Source organism: Bombina bombina, chromosome 1, assembly GCF_027579735.1.
Source record: "Bombina bombina isolate aBomBom1 chromosome 1, aBomBom1.pri, whole genome shotgun sequence".
Taxonomy (NCBI): Eukaryota; Metazoa; Chordata; class Amphibia; order Anura; family Bombinatoridae; genus Bombina; species Bombina bombina.
In genome coordinates, this window is record NC_069499.1 from 629,638,912 (window position 1) to 629,660,974 (window position 22,063).

The window sequence follows — 22,063 nt, forward strand, 5'->3', positions numbered from 1 at the left end:
CAAACGAGACTACCACAGGCACAAAATACAGGTTTAGACCCAACGGGTTGGCGGTAGCATCTAAAACTAGATACATCACATGGATGTGTTTGCACGTTCCTCTTACTTGATAAACCAGATTCTATTTCAATATTTTTGTGCCATATTGTAAGTTTAATTATTTTAACAGACAAGATCTGTTTGGTTCGCCTCAGACAAAATATAAACTCATGTATCAACGTTTGTTTTTGTACTTGCAGTCAGCATGTGCTCTAAATGTGGTGAATCCTGGACACTGAATAAACAAACTTTAATAATACTCATGCCATTCAGTGATATGAGCACAATGTTTCTGATCAGTGACCATTGCGCTTTCTGTGTCTTAAAGGGACAGTAAATACTGTAATATAAAATTATGCATAGTAAAACAACTTCACAATATACTTTCATTATTTATTTTGCCCTCTTTCCCTGTAATTTAAGTCTGAAAATTGTAGACTTTCCAGTCCTGAAAAATGATAAAGCACATGGCAGGCCCTACAAGCATAAATTTGCTACACATCTCTCCATATTTTCTTCCAATGTGTTATCTTATCATTTCAGCTGGATCCAAATAATGCAGATTTTGTTAACATAAGCCCTTTCATTGCCACACATTTCTCCTTAATTTGAAATAGTTTTTTTTGTTTTTTTTTTATTGAAGCCAGATAATGGAGGTTTTGTGTACACTGCATCAAGTCCTTTCATTTAAACATTCAAGTCTGGATTTGCTCATCAAAATAATAAAATTGTTGGGTAGAGTTTGATCAGTAAAAAACAGCTGAAGCAAACATGGTGTTAATCTGTTCTATAAATGATCATACTCTGCTGATATGTTAATTTATTGGTAGACTGCAGAAAAATGTTTTAATTACTATTTGTTTACTGTTATATTTATATAACAGCCATTGCATTATATAAATATAAAAAAGAGACTTTTAACAGACAATCCAACTTAGAAAAATTAACTTGCTTAGAGCAACATCTCATGCAAAATGGATAACACAGTTAAGACACGGGGGTATATTTAACAAGGGACTGAATGGCCATTGTTCCTGCGCAAGCCTTCAGGTCTAAAGACCACTGCTCCATAACTTGTCCGCTGCCACTGAGGCTGCGGTCTTCAATCCGCCCGATCTTAGACGATCGGGCTGATTGACAATGACACCCCCTGCTGCAGTCTTCAATCCGCCCGATCTTATACGATCGGGCTGATTGACAATGATACCCCTGCAAGCGGCCGTTTGGCCGCAAACCTGCAGGGGGCGGCATTGCACAAGCAGTTCTGGTGAACTGCTTGTGCAATGATAAATTCAGTGATGTCTGTCGGACATGATACGCTACAGCATCATGTCAGACAGACATTGGTAAATCTACCCCTTAGTTTAGGTTGGAATTATTTTTATTGATAGGATATCTATTATTTATCAAACATTATATTTATTTTTCAAAGAATTCTAAGACCTAACTGGTAAACTGTGGCAGTGAAAGTGCACATTATTGCATACAAACTCTATTTAGTCCTATTGCTCTGGCATTTGCTTCTCTCACTCACATATGGTACATGTCTTATTTAATGTCCGCCTGTTGCTCACTCCCATCTTGGAGCTGTCACATTTTTCAAGTCTATTCATACAATAAATTGTGACAGGCCAAATCCCTGCTGCCTCTCTTGAGTCCTGCACCATTTGATGGTGTCATGGCAGGGGGTTGGAGCATGCAGGAATGTAGGGTTTCAACAGGATCTGATCAAAGGCAAGTTAAAGAAGTGATGAAGATATGGAATGGCCTTAGAGATGAAGTCAAAGCTGCAGGTGACTGATCGGGTCTGGTCCAGCCAGATTTCACTATTGCAACTCTACAGATGTGCAGTTGGATAAAACATCTGTATCCCTACAAATAGTGTCAATGCATAAAATTGATGTTTGTATTTACTGCTAATATTCCCACACAAAGGACACAGAAACAGAAATATATATTTTTAAGATGATGCCAAGCTATGTAATTTGCTGTACTAGACACACTGGAATAATGATGCTTTATGTTTGGGGAGAGAGTGAGGATATGAGGGCACAGTCACATGTTATGCAGTTGTTAGACTAGACTCACAAACGTGTAAAAATTTAGATTCATATTTTATCGGGACTTTTATCTTTATATTTTATCATAGTTCTTCTCAACTAATGAATCAAAACACTTTAGGCCAGATTATGAGTAAAGCACTATTTATCACTCCTGCTCGTGTGTTAACTGCACTAAAAGTAAGCTTTTTTTAGCGCGTTCAAAGTAAAAAACTGAAGTTAAATATTGTGACCCGCGCTAACATATTCCCCTAGACTTCAAATGGAGCGTGAAAAGTGTGTGTGTGTGGGGGGGGGGGAACACCCTACTCTCACCCAAACCTGATCACATTTTCTCAAGTGCACTAACCCGACGTGAAATATTAATATTTCACATTCCAATGTTCTTCATATAGCAGAATATATTCTATTCATTCTTAAATACATATTTCTATATATATATTTATTTATATTATGTTATTTTGTATAATTATATATACAGTAGGTATAGATATATACAGATATATGTAGTAATATCTATTTAAAAATAAATAGGAAAGCTTTCATTCTATTGGCTGATTTGAATTTGAAGAATTAAAGCAGTCAATAGGAATGCAAGGGGTACCTTGCCTTCAATCTTGAGTGTGCGGCTGGAGATCGCATGAAGAGGAGCTCCCTGTCAATGCTCTGAAGAAGACCACTGACATCACTGCTGACCTCGCCCTAAGACTTCACAGCTGCCATGGGATGAATATAGAAGATGGACTGCCAATGGAAGAAGATGGATGAAGATGGAGCGCCGTCCATCATCATTGGTGAGTACCAATTTTGGGGTTAGTGTTAGTTTTTTTTTGCGGGGTGTTTTTTTTTAAGATTAGGGATTTTTTTATGGGACAATGGGTAGTTTAGGTGTTTTGGAGTAAGTTTTTTTTGGGGGGGTTTAATGTTAGGGGGTAATTGTTTTATTTTATGCAAAATAGCTGTTAACTTTAGGGCAAGGCCCTACAAAAGTTCCTTTTAAGGGCTATTGGTAGTTTATTTTTAGAATAGTTTTTTTTATTTTGGGGGGTATTAGAATAGGAATATTTATTTTTTATTTTTGGTAATTTCATTTGTTATTTTTTGTAAGGGAATCTTTTGTTATTTTTTGTAATAGTTGGGGGGGTTGTGTAAATGTTAGGTTTTTTTAATTTTTTTGTAATGTTAGTTTTTTTGTTTTTGTTTGGGTAAGCCTAGGTTTTAATTTAAATTTACAGGTAAGTTTTTATTTATTTAAAGGTAGACATTAATTTATTGGTATATTAATTGGGGTTAGGTTAGGGGGGTTTAAATTTTAATTACTTTGCAATGTGGGGGATGGCGGTTTAGGGTGTTAATAGTTTATTTAATGTAGTATGCATTGTGGGGGATCGTGGTTTAGAGGTTAATAAATTATTTAGGTAATTTGTGATATGGGGGGATGGCGATTTAGGGGTTAATATTTTTTTAAGTACTTTGCAATGTGGGGGGATGGCAGTTTAGGTGATATAGTATTATTTAGGGTTTGCGATGTGGGGGGATGGTGGTTTAGGGGTTAACAGCGTAGTTTATGGTTGTAAGTGTACTTTCAACATGTTTAAAGGGGAGTAATGAAAAAGGAGCTCAGAGGGTGCAACTATTTCTAAAAGTTGTAATTTTATTTACATAGATTAAAATCTACTTTTAAAGTGGCATATAAAGTGTGGAACAAAAGGGGGAGCAAAAAAATCTGTTCTAAAAAAAGCTGTAAACTTCTTACCTAAAGTTGGCAAAAAAAGGTCTTGTTTAGGAGGGCGACTTATCGAGTTCACAGAGAAGTGCCAGCAGAGCTGATATCTAAAAAACTGCTAAAGATGTAAGAGTAAAATGCCCCCAAGATTCCTGGCCGATAGCTGGATACCTCAGCGTCAGGTGGGGACACCCCTCATACACCTCCAAACAGTATGATACAGACTTTTTTTGGTTTGATAAAGGCCTGTTTATGGGCCGAAACGCGTCGCCTTTACTCCAGAAGTCCTGTTAAATTTTTTCTATCTGTTTGGAGGTGTGTAAGGGGTGTCCCCACCTGACGCTGAGGTAATCAGCTATTGGCTGGGAATCTTGGGGGCATTTTACTCTAACATCTTCAGCAGTTTTTTGGATATCAGCTCCGCTGGCACTTCTCTGTGGACTGGATAAGTTGCCCTCCTAAACAAGGCCCTTTTTGCCAACTGGAGGGGAAAAGCTTAAAGATTTTTCTACTCCCCCTTTTTCCCCACTTTAAATGCCACTTTAAAAGTAGATTTTAATCTATATAAATTAAATTACAAGTTTTAGAAATAGTTGCACCCTCTGAGCTCCTTAACCTTACTCCCCTTTATTCATGTTGAAATTTATATGGAGTGGGTAGCACCAGGAGGAATTATCTATATCCCGCTGTCATTTCTAAGTTATACCCTAATCCTGTTATACCACTAAGTAGTGTCTCCTTTTTATAATGTACGTGTACTTTGTAATGTATTTTTGTTGTGTTTTGTGTAACTTTTTAGTTTCGGAAAACACTTTACGAGAGCTCTTAGATCACAGTATAGATTGATGCGGAAAGGACTATTGCAGAAGCACAATGGCGATTTCTCATGACTTATAATATCAGTGGAAGAAAAATGGATCACAAAATCACTGTTGCGCTAACGCAAAGTCCGTTGCATATCACTTGTAATCTTGCCCTGTGTATTGAAGTGATGCTAAATTGCATGACCATATAGTCCAAATCTATTCAAAAATGTAACTCTACCTTCATTCATAAGTTGCAATCAAGGATGTGTTCCAACATTATTTTATTTTGATAATCAATATAGTCCATAATGCCATCCACGGCAAAACTCTTTTTTTTTTTATGAGGTGACATTTCACCTCTTCTCTGCATACAGCACAGCGCAGCTCTGAAGCAGCTTTTTTTCTTTTCTGTATGCAGTGCCGTGTAGCTAGCACAGCTATTGGATAAGAGGTGAAACGTCACCTCATAAAAAAAAAAAGTTTTGCAGTGGGCGGCCAGATGGGGTTTATGGACTATAATGATTATCAAAATAAAACAATATTGGAACACATCCTTGATTGAAATTCATGAATTAAGGTAGAGTTACATTTTTGCATAGATTTGGAATATACGTTTATACGCATTACAATTTAAAAGTGGATACAAAGGGGATATATGGGGGATACGTTGAAAGAAGTGAAAGTTTTGTATTTTTAGCAGAAAGTATTTCAGGAAATGAATACATTATTAATAATCTCAAATGGGACTCCTGATACTATATAGAAATTAGTACTGAATGAAAAATAGCTCATTTCAACATAATGTAATGGTTGTAAAATTGTTTTCAGAAAAAAAAAAATTACAAAGTGGCACAATCCACTATTTCTATATCTCTGCTATTTAGTTTGGTTATCATAATATTCAGTTATATGATATTTATGGCACTGATGAGGTCCTAATGGCATTCCGAAAACTGATTATAGTTGTCAACTGAAATTTACAAAGAGCAATGGGTGTCACAAAGCAAATCATTTAAAGAACTGCAGCTTCTGTGAAAAATTGTCTTAAATTACATAAATTGACTGACTAATAGATATAGCTACTAAAGCTATTCTTAAAGGGAAATGGAAATCATTGTTCATGTTTTATATAGACCATACACTTTTTAAAGAAAAGGTATTATCAATATACTTTGGTTATCAAATGTACCTCTTTATTGTGGTATCCTTTGTTAAAGCTCCTTTGCATGTTAGAGCATACTAAGTTTAATTTAGGAATGTGCTCACGTGAGCACTATTTGTATAATATTGTTACAAACATTGTTACAAAAACTGCTGCTATATAGTGCTCAAGATACATGCACACTCCTGAGCCAACTTAAAGGGGGAAAGTGTACTGTAAAAGGGACAGTCTACACCAGAATTTTAATTGTTTAAAAAGAAAGATAATCCTTTTATTACCCATTCCCCAGTTTTGCATAACCAACACGCTTATATTAATACACTTTTTACCTCTGTGATTACCTTGTATCTAAGCCTCTGCAGCCTGCCCCCTTATTTCAGTTCTTTTGACAGACTTGAATTTTAGCCAATCAGTACCCTCTCATAAGTAACTCCAAGAGCATGAGCACAATGTTATTTATATAGCACACATGAACTAACACTATCTAGCTGTAAAAAAGGTAAGAGGCAGCATTCAAGGGCTAAGAAACTAGCATATGAGCGTACCTAGGTTTAGCTTTCAACTAAGAATACCAAGAGAACAAAGCAAAATCAATGCTGAAAGTAAATTAGAAAGTTGTTTAAAATGACATGCCCTATCTATTTTTTTTACTAGACTGTCCCTTTAATGTGTTTCCAATGACTTGTTATACAAGCTGCGGAATATAAAATGTATGAAATGTTACCTGTTTAAGTTTATTTTTGTATATGAAATAGTTGCTCTTGCTCAATAAAACCCAATAAAATGAAATTCTTATCTTAGAAGTTCATGCACACAAAGGGTTCCTTATATTATTTATTTCTGTATGCATGAAACCCAAATACTTAATACTTAGGTCCCAATTATATAAAGCTGTCTGCTGTGGCAAGGTTTTCTAAGAAGTCACATTAGTACTGTGAGGTCCCTAAAAGCTTTTACCAATACATATTAGTGTGAGAGCTGTTTATCTTGCTATGCAGGGTTCTGGATGTGTGAGACACGTACATTATTATATTCTCAAAAAAGCCCCCAAAGATTTTCTGAAATTTCTCTCCATGCCTGTGAGTTTGTTTTTATCAGACCCACACAGGCCCATTTATCAAGCTCCGTACGGAGCTTGAAGGGCCGTGTTTCTAAAGACCGCTGCTTCATAACCCGCTGCTTCATAACCCTGTCCGCCTGCTCTGAGCAGGTGGACAGGAATCGCTGGAAAGCAACCCGATCGAATACGATCGGGTTGATTGACACCTCCGTGCTGGCGGCCGCGAGTCAGCAGGGGGCAGCGTTGCACCAGCAGCTCTTGTGAGCTGCTGGTGCAATGTTAAATGCGGAGAGCGTATTGCTCTCCGCATTTAGCGAGGTCTTGCGGACCTGATCCGCAGTGTCGGATCAGGTCCGCAAACCCTTTGATAAATGGGCCCCTTAGAGAGAATAATTAAAAATACCTATCTCACCCACCCTCACTAGAACTGTGATTTCTTCTGCTGGCTCTCGTTCACATATCTTTTCTGTACCTATTACTACAATATTAACATTTTCAATATAGGTAGCAGAAAAAAGAAAAACAGCAATTTCAAGCAACATAGTAAACGTAAATGAAATGTTATTCGTAGACAATTCAAAACAGTCCAGCAAGTAAAACTGATAACTGGGAAATACATTACGGCGGAGAAAAATTTACAGTACAAATAAAATCATAATTTTAACTTCCATGCCCCTTTAACCTAAGTAGAATCAAATAATGTGTCCAAAAAGCACACAAGAGGTTATTATTTATTCAAGTGGCAACCACAGAGAGCACGCAGCATATTTTTCCTGTAACCTTTCTGATGTCCTATCTCAAAAATTTAAAATTGCTTCATTGAATAAGAGCTTTTCTTTTATTCTTTTGCAATCAGATTTAATTATTTTAAACCTCAAATTTATTTGAACAAACAGGAAAGATTTTTCAATTGAAATCTATTTATGTCAGACAATCTTCATGTCCATCTACTGGAAACCACAATGAGGAATTAGGCTGACGTTCTTAGCTAATACTTCAATTTAAACATTATCCATCATCCATTTATATAGATTCTTTCCTACAAACATGTTCCAAAACATGAAATTGAATATAAAGCATGATTCCAGTTCTGTTTGACCTTAGCCAGGTCACATGCTGTCCCTGTGCACAAAAATCAAATTATACAGTCAATCAACAGACATGAACAGAGTTGTCTGCAAAAAATTATACTTAAAGGGCTATTAAACAGTGCTCCTTCAGTAAAAACAAATATGTTAAAGTTAAACCTAAAAAGAAACAGTTTGTGCAAAAAACAGCAAACAACTTACTTGTTTTCTTGCATAATGAGCACTTAGAAATTCTCAGTGTAGTCCTCCCTTCCCCCAGTGGGATATGGGAGCTGCCATCTTGGAAACTTAGGTTACATTATGACTAATCTACACATGAGCAAGGCTGACTCCCTGTTATCTAGTCTATTTTAATAGTAACCAGCCTAGGAGTTTTATGACATCAGGCTAAGATAAACCTTTGTGCACAGGCCCCCTCCTCCTCGTAAGGCTGTGACTGGAAGTAAAGGACACTGCACAAATGTAGGAAAAAAATAAATAAATGGTAAAATCCATAGATTTTTCTTTGTATAAATGTGTTATAGATGATCCATTTATACAGCCCATCTGGGAGTGTTTTTGTAACAATTTATAGTTTTGCTTATTTTTTAATAATATTGTGCTGATTTTCAGACTCCTAACCAAGCCCCACAGTGTCAGATGTATACACACGTTTACAGACTCCTGCAGGCTCCTGTTTATGTTGCTACATGGAGTCTGTTGTAATGAGTATTAACTACCTTTTACACTATGTATGGTGTTTTTCTCCTTTTATTAGTTGAGAAAGTCCCAGAATTAACATTTCTGAACTTATATTGATAAGCGCATATTTAAGAGTATATATATGTATACGAGTAAGCGCATCTTTTTCACTAATTATATTGAAAATAACAAGCGTTAGTTATGTTATCTAGGCTAATTGCTTGCTCATTACCACAGTATGATATCAATACTCAGGTTGATGTTTGCTCTTGCATTTGTTTGTTGGTTTTTATTAGAGTTTTCATGAAACATTTGTACTAGATTCTAACAACTTGAGGCTATTTTCAGTGTGATATAACCTTCTTATATTAACCAATATGTTGATATGAGTAGATATGTGCTATTAGATATGAGTTTTGATATTTTGGGGAATCATTTTTATTCTTCCACTTTCTATTTATGCATAATTGTAAACTATCCATGTTTCACTGTTGATTTTGTTTTTTTGCTTAATATAGGTAATGTCCCTTTAAATACGCATCTATGGAGTTTCCTTCACCTGGGGGCTCAGGTGTATTTAAGGAGCTTTGATATCTTAATTTGTAAGTCCATGAATAAGGCAGAGGGCTGCCGAAACGCGTAGGACCTATTATCCTACCCCAGATGCTTGGGCCATAGCTTTTATGCTGTTTTAACTAATCTCCAATAAAGAACTTTTATTATTTCTACGCCTTGAGGCTTGCTGGGTTCTTTTGTTGTTCTATTACCCATTTACCTTCCAGGGGAGCCTCGGCGTAATCCCGGACCTACTGTTGGCTACGATTGGTCAACGTCACCGCCTGACACTAATCAGAGAAGAGCGTGTTGTGCTGGCAGCCTGTGCTGCTATCGAGCGTCGGTAGTACGCTCACCCGGCCTTGGAGTTTGGATTTTGGTTGGTGCTTAGGAGGCTGGCGGAGCGACGACCCTGGCTGGAGCAGAGGAAATTCTGGATTGTTAGGGGACTGACCCGCAACCGCATTGTGGAGCCTTGCACATGCAACTATTATACAGCCTGCCGGGTGAGTTTGTCTACCTTGAACTGTTGCCGTGTACTGTCTGGAGCTGCAGAGGGGGACGTTACTGTTTGCTTGCTCCTGTTTATGTTATCTGTCTTTTCATATGCAGAGAAGGGGGGTGGAGGGGAGTGTGTGCTATTTTTGTTTACCCAGCCCCTTTCACTGGGTGTCCCAGACTACCTCATCAACAGTGCTAAACTGGTAGCTTCTAAGTAAGCTTTAAAAGGTTTTTTACTGGATATTTAGAGCTGTGCATATTCTTTTTTATAGTAGTGTCTATTACATGCAGACAGGGCCGCCACTAGAAATTTTGGGGCCCCTGACTTAACCATTGATCAGGGCCCCCCCTCCTTTGACATGTGCAATTTTTGACCAAGTGACTAAAATGTATATGCACTTTATTCTTAATTGTCTATTTAAACTTGGAAATGTTGTAAAGGTAGTAACATACAAACACACAGACACACTCATACACTGAAACACACACACAAACTCAGACATAAGGATTCACATATAGACACTCTAGCAGACACGCAAAGAAACACACTCAGACACCCAAACAGACACTCAGCACTTGTTTACATTGACCTGACAAGTAATGAGGTAAACTACAATTTTGTAAAAAAAGGAGATTTAGAAAACAAAATATGGATTTCTGATTATCTTTTTGTAAAGGAAGATGCCAACTAAATGATGACAACAGCATGCATTGGCTGAAAGGAAGGGCCCTGAACTGCCTAAACAATAATTTTAAAGGTTAAATGGTAGATTGGTAACTTCCAGAAAGGTCTAATTAGTCTTAAAGTCTGTAGAAAGATGTGAATAATCAGTAGAAAGGTCAAAATGTCCTAAAAAGGAACAGACAATGGACACACACACACACAAACTCAAACTTGCACATACACCCAAGGAAACACTGACAGAGACAGCCTCAGAAAACACACAAAGACATACTCACACACAGAGACACCCCACAGAAAAACACACAAAGACATACACACACAGAGAGACAACCACATAAAACACATAAAGACATACATACACACGCACTCACTGAGACATCCACAGAAAACACACAAAGACATACACGCACCCTCACAGAGACACCCACAGAAAACACACACCCTCACAGAGACATCTACAGAAAACACAGGCATACACACCCACCCTCACAGAGGCATCCAGAGAAAATACACAAAGACAAACATACACACACCCTCACAGAGACACCCATAGAAAAAGCTTAAAGACATATGCATGCACACACCCTCACAGACATCCACAGAAAATGCACAAAGACATACACACCCACCCTCACAGAGAGACCCACAGAAAAAAAATACATACACACTCATAGAGGCACAAACCAAAGCACAAAGACATAAACACAGACACCCACAGAAACACTCACAGGAGGAAACATTTATGCACATTGCATCCCCTAAATCAACAGTGTGTGACATGCATGATAAAAAAAATTGCAGAAATTAAGAGATCACTTTTTAAATAATCATATTTGTAAATGTGCAAACAAAAATAATTCTGTGAATTCAAAATTGTACATTAAAGGGACACTGTACCCAAATTTTTTCTTTCGTGATTCAGATTGAGCATGAAATTTTAAGCAACTTTCTAATTTACTCATATTATCAAATTTTCTTCATTCTCTTGGTATCATTATTTGAAATGCACAAATGTAAGTTTAGATGCCGGCCCATTTTTGGTGAACAACCTGGGTTGTCCTTGCTGATTGGTGGATAAATTCATCCATCAATAAAAAAAGTGCTGTCCAGAGTACTGAAACCAAAAAAAGCTTAGATGCCTTCTTTTTTAAATAAAGATAGCAAGAGAATGAAGAAAAATTGATAATAGGAGCAAATTAGAAAGTTGCATGCTCTTTCTGAATTACAAAAGAAAAAATTTGGGTTCAGTGTCCCTTTAATGATCTGGGTAGATGGCTAGATGAAGAAAAGTACTTTTAAAAGGTTGACATATGTTTGTTTGATTTTTCCCCATTTTCCCCAACCAAGAGCACCACTTCAAATATAGTGTACAAATGTTCCCATCTGTCAGCTGTACTTATGGATTTTGAAAATGCTTTACTCTATATGGTCTTGGTGGAACCATAAGCTGTGGTACGCACACACTGTACAAACAAAGTGCCAAGTCTGTCTCACACTGTGCATAGTGGTTTAGTGCACACTCAGCAATCCTCTCAAATGCTAATACTTTACTCCTTGTACTAACATCTCCCATGCTAAATTAGCACTCTGCTGTAGTACCCACTGGTGGCTGCCAAAATGTAAAAAAAATATTTTTTTTTTTAGTTCTTGCCTCATGGGGCCCCTGACAGGAGTCACCCCTGTCACCCCCTGATGGCGGCCCTGCATGCATATATATGAAAATGGGTGTGTTCTGTCCCTTTAAATAGATGAATAATACATATTGCAATTGTTTTTATTAAGTATAAGACACAACTTAGTGCTTTTTTATTACAGCAATAAAATAGACTATTTAACATCCCTTTAAAGGGACGCTAAACATTTAGAGATATAAAGGGCTAGATTACAAGTGGAGCACTAATTTATGGCAGATGTCAGACCTCTAGTTAATTTTAAAAAAAGTACCCTAAACTTTAGTGTTTGTTTCTATTATTAAAAAAATAATAATAGCATTTTTCTTTAAGAAAACTGCATGAAGCGGTTTTATGGGGTTAAATGTGGTGGGTGTGGGGTGTTGAGTGCACTGAAAAGTGCCTTTACATTGCAGTCTTTAGGAACTGTGTGTTCCCTGTAAATATATATGTATATGCTTATATACATATATATGTATGTGTATATATGTGTATATACACATATTAACACATAAATATATATGTATATCAGCATATACAATATATATTTATACTTTGCTGCCCATCGCTGGACGACTTACCCTCTTCACTGTGCTAGTTCTCATGCCGTGTAGGACGGCATCAGAATGAGGCTCCAATTAGAGCCTATGGAAGCACGCTTTTGTGAGCGCAATGACCTAACTCGTAATACCAGTGGACATTTGCATGCCTTGGTATTACAAAGTGGAGCGCAAATATCGCTTTTTAGTGAAAGCAATATTTTGCCCTCCACTTGCAATCTGGCCCAAAATGTTTAATTGTGTGTAGTAAAACAACTTTGCAATACACTTTAATTATTTATTTTGTTCCCTTTTCCTGTAATTTAATTCTAAATATTGTGGGCTTCCAAACTTACTGTTAAAATTGGTTGCATACTCTAGTAAGCCATTTGTAATTGGCCCTAACTAGCCTTAGTAGAAAAAGAAATCTTGCAATATGGCTATGCCCAGTGATTTATAGACATTAAAAAGTTACTCTTATTTTTCAATATTTAAACAACTAATATAATAAAAAAGTACATGTATATATTATTCTCATGTTAATATTTGCTCTGAATACATCATTCTATCAATTATTTATTTAATGTTTAATGTCCCTTTAGGTATAGTAGTAAATATCAATAAAATAATGTATGTATTGAATCTGTTCAAAATGTTCCTTGTACCCTTTTTAAATCCATAACAATTTTCATTTAAATATTTTGTATGCAATTTCAGGGGAATTTTATATTTTGTGTCCCAATCCAGTTGGAAAGCTTCCATCTAAATTTGAAAAAAAAAAAAAAAAGAACAATTTTAACATATGGACACTATAAGAAACAGGCTTTTCATATGCCTAGATTACGAGTCTTGCGTTAGCCTTAAAAAGCAGCATTGAGAGGTCCCAACGCTGCTTTTTAACGCCCGCTGGTATTACGAGTCTGGCAGGTACAGGTGTACAGCTCACTTTTTTTCCGCGACTCGAGCATACCGCAAATCCACTTACGTAAATTATGTAACCTATCTTTTTAATGGGATTTGCCTAACGCCGGTATTACGAGTCTTGGAAAAAGTGAGCGGTAAACCCTCTCCTGTCAAGACTCCTACCGCATTTAAAAGTCAGTAGTTAAGAGTTTAACTTAACTAAAGTGCTAAAAAGTACACTAACACCCATAAACTACCTATTAACCCCTAAACCGAGCCCCCCCCCCCCCACATTGCAAACACTTAAATAAATGTTTTAACCCCTAATCTGCCCACCGGACATCGCCGCCACTTCAATAAATGTATTAACCCCTAAACCGCCGCACTCCTGCCTCGCAAACACTAGTTACATTTTATTAACCCTTAATCTGCCGTCCCTAACATCGCTGACACCTACCTACATTTATTAACCCCTAATCTGCCGCCCCCAACGTCGCAGCAACTATATTAAATGTATTACCCCCTAAACCTAAGTCTAACCCTAACCCTAACACCCCCCCTAATTTAAATATAATTTAAAATAATCTAAATAAAATTACTACAATTAACTAAGTTATTCCTATTGAAAACTAAATACTTACCGATAAAATAAACCCTAAGATAGCTACAATATAACTAATAGTTACATTGTAGCTATCTTAGGGTATTTTTATTTTACAGGCAACTTTGTATTTATTTTAACTAGGTAGAATAGTTATTACATAGTTATTAATTATTTAATAACTTCCTTGTTAAAATAAATACAAATATACCTGTAAAATAAATCCTAACCTAAGTTACAATTACACCTAACACTACACTATCATTAAAGGGACACTGAACCCAAAAATGTTGTTTTGTAATTCAGAAAGAGCATGCAATTTTAAGCAACTTTCTAATTTACTCCTTTTATCAATTTTTCTTTGTTCTCTTGCTATCTTTATTTAAAAAAGAAGGCATCTATGTTTTTTGAGGGTTCAGTACTCTGGACAGCAATTTTTTATTGGTGGATGAATTTATCCACCAATCAGCAAGGACAACCCAGGTTGTTCACCAAAAATGGGCCGGCATCTAAACTTACATTCTTGCATTTTAAATAAAGATACCAAGAGAATGAAGAAAATTTGATAATAGGAGTAAATTAGAAAGTTGCTTAAAATTTCATGCTCAATCTGAATCATGAAAGAAAATTTTTGGGTACAGTGTCCCTTCAAATAAATTACCTAAATTAACTACAATTAAATTAAATAAACTAAATTACGGAAAAAAACAAACACTAAATTACAGAAAAAAATAAAATAATTAAAAAATGTTAAAACTAATTACACCTAATCTAATCCCCCTAATAAAATAAAAACCCACATAACTTTACAAAAGCAAATAAAAATGGGAAAAAATAAATCTGTATTTTTTGGTATCTTCACTGAATTCCAGTTCCATGAAAGAGCCCATCTTAAGCTCCTTCTAGTAAAACCTCAGTATATAAATGGGGCAATTAAACATGTTCCAATTTGTGCAACACTATTGAGATGCCTTGCTTCCTCACCCCGTGACTCCAACCCACACTGGTATTATATAGCATGGCTTCCCCTTACCTGCACCTGACTACACACTGCTAACCTTCAGTGCAACAGAAAACCACAGATAAAGAAAAGTACAGAAAAAATACATGCTGTAAGCAATTAGACTAGTAATAGAGTAAATAAAAAAAACTAATTGACCTCTGTGGTGGGAGTACTGCACTGCTCATAATATTATTAAACTAAAGACAGACGACATTAACCAGGGACAGGCTTAAAAGGCAGGGACAGGAAGCAAAATATGGGACTGTTCCGGGAAAACAGGTTAGTTAGCAACTATGCATTTATGAAAACCCCAAAGAAAGGCTTCTTAAAACAGGCTTCTGCACTTATACTGTGCTCTCACCTCACTACCTGTCCCCTCACATCTACTCCCCTCCCTCTCTTCTACCCTTACCCCTATACTCACACACATTTTCAATCTCTCCCTCAGCACCGGTATATTTCCCTCAAATCGAAAACAAGCACTGGTCACACCTATCCTCAAAAACCCTTCTCTCGATTCAACCACCCAGCCAACTTCTGCCCTATTTTCCTACTCCCTCTTGCCTCAAAGCTTCTTGAAAAGCTAGTATACTCACGCCTATCCCATTTCCTTACATTAAACTCCCTCTTTGACCCACTGCAATCTGAATTTTGCCCCCATCACTCCACAGAGACACCAATCATTAGGGTTACCAATGACCTACTTACAGCAAAATCCAAAGGCCACTTCTCTCTGCTTATCCTCCTTAATCTGTCTGAAGCCTTTGATACTGTTGACCACCCTCTTTTGCTCCAAACCCTCCAATCCTTCAGCATTTGTGACACAGCCCTCTGGTGGTGCTCTTCCTACCTGTCTAACCGTACCTTTAGTGTAGCCTTCTCTGGGGCATCCTCTGCCCCGTTACCACTTTCTGTTGGGGTACCACTGCCCCGTTACCACTTTCTGTTGGAGTACCGTAAGGCTCTGTCCTCGGTCCCCTTCTCTTCTCAAACTACATGTCATCATAAGGTTCCTTAATAAAGTTCCACGGGTTTCAATATTATTTGTATGCCGATGATACCCAAATCTACCTCTCTGCACCAGATCTAGTTCCTTCCTTGCTAACCTGTGTCACTTACTGTCTTTCTCACATCTCATCCTTGATGTCCTCTCAATACCTTAAGCTAAATCTCTCCAAAATTGAGCTCCTTATTTTTCCCCTTCATCTAAATTCTCCACCCCACATCTCTCTATAACTGTCAACAACTCCACCATTACCCTACACCACATATCCAATGTCTTGGAGTCACATTTGACTCAGATCTTTCTTTCACTCCTCACATTCAGTCCTTGGCTAAATCCTGCCACTTCCACCTTAAAAACATCTCTAAAATTGGACATTTCCTTACACAAGACACAACTAAGATTTTAAACCACGCTCTCATCCTTTCCCCCCTCGACTACTCCAACTCTGTCTTCTCTGGTCTCCCTAGCAGCCACCTAGCTCCTTTACAATCCATAATGAATGCCTCTGCCAGGCTCATCTTCCTTACACGTCGCTCTTCATCTGCTGCACCTCTCTGCCAATCCTTTCACTGGCTTCCTCTTGCCTCCAGGATTAAACACTAAATTCTGACTCATACAAGGCCCTCAACTGCACTGCCCTCCCCTATATCTCAGACATAGGGGCCAATTTATTAAACAGCATATGCTGCTCAGTCCGTGCAAGTCTTCTGGGTCGCCGGAATCAGGAGTTAAGAAACAGCAGTTGTAAGACCACTGCTCCTTAACTCATCCACCACCTCTGAGGTAGCGGGTTGCAATCATCCCAATCAGATATGATCAGGATGATTGACACCCCCTGCTAGTGGCCGATTGGCCGCGAATCTGCAGGGGGCGGCATTGCACCAGCAGTTCACCAGAACTGCTTGTGCAATGATAAATGCAGACATCATATGCTGTCGGCATTTATCGATGTGCAGCGGACATGATCTGCAATATCGGATCATGTCCGCTCGCACCATATTAAATCGGCCCCCTAGCCTTTGTGAAGGACATCATCAAAAGCATGACATCCGATAATGGGACTTGCTGGATATATTCACAAAATGATTATTAGGAAGAATCGATCATCATAAAATAGTGTTTTGTATAAAGTAGTAGCTAGTGCTTTATTTTTATTTTTTTTATGGGTCAGGACTTTCCAAGAATGAAAGTGAAATTTATATACTTATTGACTGACACAGGAATCAATCAACTGACAAGAATATTGCTAAATTGTTATTGAACAATGTTTTTTAATCTCTCACCATTCCTGTAAGTGAAAATCCATAGTAATTACTCATTAAAAATTTTGGCCATCTTATTATTAGAGTGTAGCATAATTTGCTTTAATCACATTTTTATTATGTGTGGGGGTTTCAGTGAACAAAACAAACTATCCCAACTGTAAGAATAAACGTAAAGGAAGTTTGCAATACTTTTGACATACTACTGATGGTATAACAAATCAATAAGAAGACATTATAGGGACAGTCTAGTCGAAATTAAACTTCCATGATTCAGATACGGCATGAAATTTTAAACAACTTTCCAATTTACTTTTATCATCAAATTTGCTTTGTCCTCTGGGTATTCTTTGTTGAAAGCTAATCCTAAATAGGCTCATATGCTAATTTCTAAGACCATAAAAGGATGCCTCTTATCTCAATGTGACAGTTTTTCACAGCTAGACACTGATAGTTCATGTGTGCCATATAGACAATATTGTGCTCACTCCTGCAGAGTTTTGTATTAGTCAGCACTGATTGGCTAAAATGCAAGTCTGTCAAAAGAACTGAAATAAGAGGCCAGTCTGCTTAGATAGAAGGTAATCACAGAGGTAAAATGCATATTAATATAGCTTTGTAGGTTGTACAAAACTGGGGAATGGGTAATAAAGGTATTATCTATATTTCTAAACAATAACAATTCTTTAAAGGGACAGTATACACCAATTATCATATAACTGCATGTAATAGACACTACTTTTAAGAAGAATATCCACAGATACTGATCTAAAAATCCAGTATAAAACCTGTTAAAGATTGACTTAGAAGCTCACAGTTTAGCACTGTTGATGAGGTTAGGCGGGGAAATCCACTGAACTGGGCTGGGAAAGCAAGAAGAACGGACAGTTCCTCCCTTCCCCCCTCCCCTGCATATAAAAAGACCCATTACACAAACAGGAGAAAGCAGGAATCTGTAGACTTCAGTCTACACCTGTTACTTTGGGGCTTGGTTAGGAGTCTGAAAATAAGCATAATGTTATTAAAAAATAAGCAAAACTATGCAACGATACAAAAACAATCCTGTAAGGGTTATATAAATGGATCATTTACAAAATATTTATGCAAAGAAAAATTTAGTGTGCAATGTCCCTTTAAAGGGGGGAAAATTACAGTACAGTGACCTTTTAAGCTTTCAGCTTGTTAATGGGTCTCCTAACCAGAGGCGTAACTAGAAACCACAGGGCCCAGGTGCAAGAATCTAAGAAGGGTCCCCCCCCCCAAAAAAAAGTGAATTTGATACATATCTTCTTTTTTAACATTTAACACAGAAAAAAATGTTAATCAGATTACATGTCTGCAAAAGGAGGTACCCTGTGCCCACAGTCTGTGAGATGGCCTGACCCCCTATTACTGTATATAGTGACACTGTTTAACCCACCAATACTGTATTTAGTGAGTCAGTGACACAGTCTGTAATCTGCCGGTGAGATGGCTGGCCTGACCCTACCCACCCCGGTACTCTATAAAGTGACCATAGTAGTCTGTAACATAGTCCAGCCCCCCGTACTGTATATAGTCGTACTGTAGCAGCACAGTCGCAATGGCGACCTCTGCACCCCCTGTAGTTTTGCCCCTGATGTTAACAATGGGTCATCAAGATTACAAACTTCTGTTATTTATCTTACCTTTAAGACCTCTCAGTGGTTAATTCCTCATTTAGGAGAATTAACCCAGAAATGAAGAATAAAAATCCATCCCAGATACTGATTGATTCTCTAAGCTAGCAACCATCAATTTTATAGTATGTTTTTAATGTTGGTGATATGTTCCTACACTTATAACTCTATTTTCCCAAAAATGTATACATGCATTTTGTCACATATGTATTATGAACATGTATTATATTTGTATTTAACCCAATGGTTAAGTAAAGAAGCTAGACCCAAATATAAAGCACACAGTACATGTATCAGTGAATTTAAGGGATTTCCGCATATTCTCAATGTGTTATGAAATGTGGGGACTGACTGTGATCTGCTAATTACCAAAATAAAGAACTACCTTTTAATTGTCCAGCAATTTGCTTTGCAACCTTTCACATATATTTGCATACCTGTAGCAGTGAATATAGCATTGAATGAAAAACACATCAGCTGGAAACTGGATACTTGCAGCCCAAAGCTGTGGTCACGTATATGACAAACATGGTAGCTGCAAGAAGAGGTACTGCAAGGCTGAAACAAGTTATTGGTGAATGCTAAGAGTAAAACTCAGCAAGCAAAGCAGGATAGGAAGAAAATATTCTATCAAATCTTGAGTCTAAACCAATGGCCAAACCCCAAACTAACATATAATGCAGAGACAATGTGTAGAAAGGGGAACCTATAAAATGTAAATGGTTGTTACTGCAAGAACATTTTGCTTGACCTCATCATCTCTTCCACTATTGTCTACCCTACAATGCATACCAGAGGTTACATTAAAACTTTCATGATTCATATAGAGCAAGCAATTTTACGCAACCTTCTAATTTACTCCTATTATCAATTTTTCTTCATTATCTTGATATCTTTATTTGAAAAAGCTAGAATGTAAGCTTAGATGCAGACCCATTTTTGGTTCAGCACTTGGGTAGCGCTTGTTGATTAATGGCTACATTTAGACACCAATCAGCAAGCGCTACCCATGTTGTGCACTATATCCTGCATTTGAAGGAAGAACTGTAAGCTCTGATGGTCTAGAATGGCAAAAAAACATAATGGGCCAAATTACAAGTGGAGCGCTAAATATCACTTTTATGACAGCAATATTTGTGCTCCACTGTGTAATACCAGCACACGCTAATGTATATGGTATTACAAATTAACAGCAATGCGAATGTGAGCTCGGGTTCGCATTGCTGGGAAGCATTGCACTCACAAGATCGTGTTTCTATAGGCTCCAATGGGAGCTTCGTTCTAATGCTGTGATACCTTCCATATTGCTCATATATAGCCACTTGTTTTCCACCATTTAAACTTATTATTATTATTTGTTTGTATATCCAAAACCAAGTGCATAAAATAAAAAGAATGAGTTAAACTTACAAAAAATCGGGAGCAAAAAAAAAAAAAAAAAAGCATAAGGCATCTTGTAAATTAAAATTACTTACTTGTTCTTCCTAAATTATAAGGTGTCAAAATATAAGATTATACTGCTCATATTCTTTCCTACAACATTCTTGAGTGTAAAATATTAAAACACTAAAAATTAAAAAAAAAAAAAACCAAACAATAATTATAGGTATTAGCACAACTTCCCACACATTTTTATGTTTAAATGTTCAGTTTGTATAGAATTAATTCTTTCCTCCGGTTATTTCTTTTGTTAATTTACAATTACTACTTGACTGCAAAACTAATAAAAAAAAGTATTTTCATAATAAAAACGATTTGTCATCTGATAGAATCTGTAATTTAAAGGTATGACCCATCGCTGTACCAACATGAAACCAATCTTTTTTTTTTTATTAGTATAAGAAAACTTTTCAATACAATTATATAAAATAATTATGGTAATGGATATTTTGTTTTTCTTCAGCTCCAATGAATGTGCATATTTATTATCTGCACATGAAAGTCTTTATAAATATATGGAAAGGTTCATAGAAATCAGTTTTACTTTTAATTCTGCTTAATAGGAATTAGAGTTATTTGTTTTGCTACTGAGTTCTCAAAATCCTACGCCTAGATATAGAGTTTGGCGTTAGCCGTCAAAAGCAGCGTTAAGTGGTCCTAACGCTGCTTTTTAATGCCCGCTGGTATTTAGAGTCAGGCAGGAAAGGGTCTACCGCTCACTTTCTTTCCGCGACTCGAGGCTACCGCAGATCCCCTTACGTCAATTGCGTATCCTATCTTTTCAATGGGATTTGCCTAACGCTGGTATTACGAGTCTTGGAAGAAGTGAGCGGTAGAGCCTCTACCGACAAGACTCCTACCGTCAAAAAAAGTCAGTAGTTAAGAGTGTTATGGGCTAACGCAGGAACATAAAGCTCTTAACTACTGTGCTATAAAGTACACTAACACCCATAAACTACCTATGAACCCCTAAACCGAGGCCCCCCCACATTGCAAACCCTATAATAATTTTTTTAACCCCTAATCTGCCACTCCGGACACCGACGCAACCTACATTATACCTATGAACTCCTAACCTGTTGCCCCTAACATACATTATATTTATTAACCCCTAATCTGCCCCCCCCCACGTCGCCGCCACCTACCTACAATTATTACCCCTAATCTGCCGACCGGACATCGCCGCCACTATAATAAATGTATTAACCCCTAAACCGCCGCACTCCCGCCTCACAAACACTATAATAAATTTTATTAACCCCTAATCTGCCCTCCCTAACATCGCCGCCACCTACCTACAAATATTAACCCCTAATCTGCCGCCCCCACCGCTACTATAATAAAGTTAATAACCCCTAAACCTAAGTCTAATCCTAACACCCCCCTAACTTAAATATAAATTAAATTTAAATAAATAATTTTACTATAATTAAATAAATTAATCCTATTTAAAACTAAATACATACCTATAAAATAAACCCTAATATAGCTGCAATATAACTAATACTTACATTGTAGCTATTTTAGGATTTATATTTATTTTACAGGCAACTTTGTATTTATTTTAACTAGGTACAATAGCTATTAAATAGTTAAAAACTATTGAATAGCTACCTAG